The following is a 5,643-nucleotide window of genomic DNA, read 5'->3' as shown; positions in this document are numbered from 1 at the left end:
ACTCTTTCCCTCTAATCTTTCAGCAAGACCCAAGGGAGGCTAAAGTTTAGATCAGTCTATTCTCCACAAGAACTTTGATTCACTATTAAATTCCGTCTAATGAAGATGACTTTGCCATCCCACGGCCATCAGCAGGCTATGTGTGGGACAATGCAAAACCCACCTTGTATAGAGGAACATTGTTCTTTCTTCTTAGTTACCCCAGTTGAATAGAATCTCATGGAAATTCACATGTACAAGAGACCTGTGAAATCACTAACAGTATTAATCTCTAGGGTGCCCTGGTGAGTCAAGTTAAGGAAATAAGTATTTTGCTTAAGTACACACTTATTCATGTCTTACAGCATGTCATGTTTATGATAAGAGCAAACACTTCACACATACACGCACAAAGAGATAACTGGAAAGAAAAAGCAAGATAAAGGAATTTTTCTCAGTGATAAAAGTTAAGATTATAACATGAAATGTAATGTAACTATCTGCAGAGTATGCACTAGTCCAATTGAATCTAATTTTCCTGTACTTTTTGCATTGTAGATAAATCAAAAAAGAATGTACAAGTTGAGAATTTGAGAGCTTGCTTTAATGCTTAAAGAATTTCTGATATATCAATTGTGTATGGGAAAAATACAAAGTTATGAAATCAACTTTAAGTCTGGAATTTAGCTATTCCAGTTAATAAAATCCTATAATTACAATGTTTATTTACTTCTATATACTTACCATTTACTTCAACAACACATTAAAAATTAAGCAAAATTGGACAAATGCAGCCTTATAAAAAAACAATTTTTCTGTAGTCAGTAATGTTCAAAGCTAGTGCCAGAGACAAAGATTTGTTTTTAGGAGGCAGTGCGACATAATGGTTATACTGGGTTCTCCCATTCCACCATACACTACCTGTGTAACTTGCATACACTCCCTAACCTCCCTGGGCTTCAGCTTATTTTTAAAATGAGAATTTACTCATCTGTCAAACAACTAAGTTGTATGTTGGTGTGAAGATTTAGTGAACTAATATATATAAAGAAAGCACTTAGAAGAGTAATTGAGACATTAAGTAATAAGTCTGTTACTATGCATGATAGGGAAAAACAACTTCCAAGTGATGAATTAGAAATACATATTCAAGATAGAATAAAGATTTAAAAATATAACATTTATGTATATTATTTAACATGCAGCAAAATGTAAATTCTTAATAACCTTATCCTAATAAGCTGGTTAGGAAAACACGGTGACTGCACTCTAGTTGTGATGGAGTAGCTCCTATTAGACAAACCTTTCCATTGAGGATAACTATAAACTATGAAAAAGAAGTTTTAAAGGACAATTACCAGAACCTATTTCTGAGAGAGAGGCATAGAACAGATCCTTCCTCAGAGCCTTCAGAAGAGAAACCTTTCCAACACCTTCATTTTGGCCTTCTAGCCTCCAGCACTATGTAAGAATAAATTTCCTATTTTAAGCTACCCAGTGGGTGATACTTAGTTATGGAAGCTCTAGGAAACTAACAAGGAGAAAATATAGGAAAAGGAGAAAAATCAATGGAGGCTATCCACAATTCTGAATATAAATATCTGCCACTACTTCTGGCTGACCTCTGAATTGTGCATGTATAGTAGCTAAGGTTAAAATAATGTAACAGGTTTTCAACTGCCTCCCTCAATGGGGATACAGACTTTGGAGTTTGAGTTCAGCCAGATTAACTAACAGCAACAACAAAATCACAATACTCTTGAATCCAGAGCATTTACAACATAAAATTCAAAAAATACAATATATATTTACAATATGTCACTCACAGAATGCGATTCCAATTACTACACATGAAGAGACAGAAAGATGCAACCCTTACTCTAAAGAAAGGCAATCAATATTGACTCTTAGATGACCCAGATGTTGGAATTATCAGATAAGCAGCTATTTTTAATTATGTTCAAGGACATAAAGGAAAATATGACTATATTGTGCTTATAAACAGGAAATCTCAGCTAAGACAAAGAAACTATGAATAAGAATGATGAGGAACTTGCAAAATTAAAATATGAAATGTCTGAAATAAAAAATAATACTGTAAGTTTAAAAGAAGACTATATATGACAAATAAATCATCAGTGAACTTGAAGATAGATCAACAGAATTTATTCAGTCTGCAGAACAAAACAATAAAGGTTTCTTTTCTTGTTTTTTAAAAAAAGAACATCCTTTAGTATCTGTGGGGCAATCACAAAAAGTTTAATATATATAGTTAATTGTCGTGGAAAAATATATGACAATGACTCAAAAGATCTTAATTTTTATTTAAAAACTATCGCTGCAGAAAAAAACACAGAAAACACACCTAGGCACATGATAATCAAACTGTTAAAAAATAAAGGTATAGAGAAAAATCCTACCAGGGAAAAAAGAAACATTACAAATGGGGAATAAGAATACAAATGACTTATTATCAGAATGATGGTGGCCAGAAAACATTGAAACAACATGTTCAAGACACTGAAAGAAACTGTCAAACCAGAATTCTATATTCAGTGAAAAGACCAGGTATTTAGAAAATCCCACAAATTAGGAAAGTAAATAACATATTTCTCTTTTTTTTTTAACACATCAGAGAAAACTATCAAGATCAACAATTTATCTAAAGATAGAGATTATTTTTATAGTTAGTATGTCATTAATTTTGCTTATGAACATCAGGCACTATTTAAGATACTAGGTGGCACTTAGGTATTAAGTGATAATGCATCTTGTTTTTACTCAAATAATAGATTTCTAAAAGAGACCAAGATGTTTTCCTTATATCAGCCATCTCTGGAAATACTCCATTATGCTTTGTAACACACTTAAAAATCTCTCAGGTATTTTCTGTACAGTCTCAAATGCTTTACTAAATCCTTACCTCTATTAAATTGGCATTACCCTCTTTAACACGGGGTTATGCCTTACATTTGTTCAGAAATTTGTACCAAACCACTGATGCTCATCAAGGAAACAGCTATCTTAGTGGCATGACTAAGATGCACAGCCACATTTGATTCACAGTGATTACTTAGGAGCATCTGCTGGTGGGCATCATAAACACCCTGGATTTTAAAAGGGCTTGGAGTCTGGAAACAACACGGTTGGAGCCTTTACTCAAGGGTCTCACCAAGCTGGAATCCAGCTGTTGACCAGAACTGCAGTTTTATTAGAAACACAATTAAACAAAGATCCACTTCCAGCTCCCTCAGGTTGTTGGCAGAATTCTTGTCCTCGTGCCTGTAGGACTGACACCCCTCTTTTCCTGCTCTCTGTTGCTGGGGAGGCTTTCCATTCCTTGGGGCTGTCCTCAGTTCTGGGGGGCTCTGGCCTTCTCTTTAGGCCCCCTCACAACATGGCAATTTACAAGGCTAGCAGGAGAGCCTCTCTACTCTCTCACTCTTTTTTTTTTTTTTATTGTAGAGGAAAAAATATCCTGAAATATTTGTTAAATAATAATAATTTCTGATAAAATCATTTTTCAGGGTTTTCAAACCTGACCATCTGGTCAGACATAGTGAGCTGTCCCTCACCCTTGTAATAAGCTTCATTAATATTGTCATAAACCACAGGAAAACCTAAAGATTTTCTAAATGGCTTCCAAATTTCTGCACAGATGCCCTTAATTAGTCCAAAGGTAAATAATAAACAAACTACCAAGAAATTAGAAGGATAGCTGAGAGGGAAAAAATGTTAACAATTGGTGAATCTAGAACAAAGGATATATGAGTGTTCATTATACCATTCTTTCAACTTAATTTTTTAGTTACAGGCTGACTGAAAAGTTGCTTTAGCATGATTGTGCTATTTTCCAGACCTGCCTAAAATATATATTTAATTATTTCTTTTCGAACCACAAACAGAAAATCAATTCTTCCCCAGGTGATACTCACTTTCTATTGTCTGCAAAAGCTTCTAGAGCTTTCTGGAAAGTTTAAATTAAGGGGTTACAGTATACTGGAATGGTTTTATAGTTCTTGGAAGGGTGATTGAGCCAAACTCTCATTGAAGGTCTGTGATGGTCACTCCTCTTTCCACAACAGTCACGTGGTTACAGCTACAGAAGAGTGGTGGATCCTTGCTGTGTGGATGAAATCCTTTCTGACGACAGGAAGAAATCTCCTCCAGTCCATGTTCAGTTAGTTTACAGAACCCAGTTTCCTGGAACTTGGGGGAGCAAACAATGGCTATTGACTCTGGCAACATCATCTGGTAAGAGCAGTGAGTGTGCAGGTCAACACTGGAGAGGAAGGCAGTCTGTGTGGGATGAGTACGAATCCATCCCAGTGTGATGAGACCCTGCTGATCCTGTATGAGGAAAAGTTCTTCTTCGTTCTCAGTGTTGCAATAATCCGACCCAGCGCTTTGCTTAGGGATAAGAACGTGAGTAATGGTAAATTCATTCCTCATCAGTTTTCCACAGAGAATCCCACATGTCTCTACTCCACGGGCAGTGTTGGCACTGGCCAACTGGAGAAACTGTGGGCAGAGCCTCCCGGACATGGCACAGTCCATCAATGGTAGGGGTACTTTCTGAGTTGCTTAATGCTCCAGGTTTCAAGGACCTGTCCACCACAGGTGGCTCAGTAGGCCTTACAGCTGTATTACAGTCTGAAGGCTGTGTGGATGCCACAGGAGGTGTGGGAAACACATCTGGAGAGGGCTTCTCCAAGTCAGAGATGAGCGGGTCACTCAGGCCAGGGTCCACCTTCCCAAACTCCTGCACGATTTTCAGGAGCTCTTTTTCTAGCTCTTGGTTCTGGATCATCTCCTCAAAGGCATGGAATTGTTCCTGCTCCAGTTGTTGCTGCTTCTGTTGTGCTACCCTCTGCCTTTCCTTTTCTAGTTCCTGCTGGATGGCCACATTCCTGGCTAATTCTTCTGCCTCCTTCCTTTATTCTTCATTGTGTTCTGTATATTCTTTGGCATATCATATCGTTTTAACAGCTCTGCCTTTAGTTCTTCCGCTTTGGGAAATGCAATCTCCTTTAATTTCTTTACCATGTCTTTCTTTTCAGGAATGACAGCCGATTTATAATCTTGATGCTTTGGTAGTTTCTTGATAAAGAGTGTGATGTACTTGTTATAAAGGATGAAGGCATGTTCAATATTGCCTTCCTCAGAGTAAATGGAGGCCATTCTGATCATCTCGACTCCAGAGCGGAAGTACCGACGAGGTGGAATGTCTTCATTTATTTCCACCGTGCTGCCTATCTGGGAGAGAGCCCTCACCCGGTCTTCGGGCGGAAGGCTCACATCTTCATGGTCAAACATCAGGACCAAGTTCTGTCCCCACAGACGACACTCCACGCCTCTGGAAACGTCACATCCGGCGCCCGCCCCGCCCCTGTCTCTCTCTCGCTCTCTTTTACAAATATTATAATTTTTTCAATCATTTTGGTGAAAATAATATAGGTAGTATCATAGTATAGAACAGAATGGACTACCTTCTTTTCTCCACTAATTTGTCTTTTGAAAAACAGAAATAGATGTGAATCCATTAACCATCAGAAAATGAATATGTAATTTAGCATGGAGGTTATTTATTAACAAATAATGATAATAATCATTATTTGCCAAATGGCAAAACTTTATTCAATAGAAGTAATTAGTTAGAAACTG

General features: G+C 37.2%; 1 pseudogene; it reads right to left on the bottom strand.

Moving 5' to 3' along the window:
* Window positions 1–3,429: 3,429 nt before the first annotated feature.
* Window positions 3,430–5,357, bottom strand: LOC118921363 (STAM-binding protein-like; annotated as a pseudogene).
* Window positions 5,358–5,643: the final 286 nt, after the last annotated feature.

The sequence above is a fragment of the Manis pentadactyla genome, chromosome 5, assembly GCF_030020395.1.
Source record: "Manis pentadactyla isolate mManPen7 chromosome 5, mManPen7.hap1, whole genome shotgun sequence".
NCBI classification, from domain to species: Eukaryota; Metazoa; Chordata; class Mammalia; order Pholidota; family Manidae; genus Manis; species Manis pentadactyla.
This window is presented reverse-complemented; position numbering and strand designations above follow the sequence as displayed.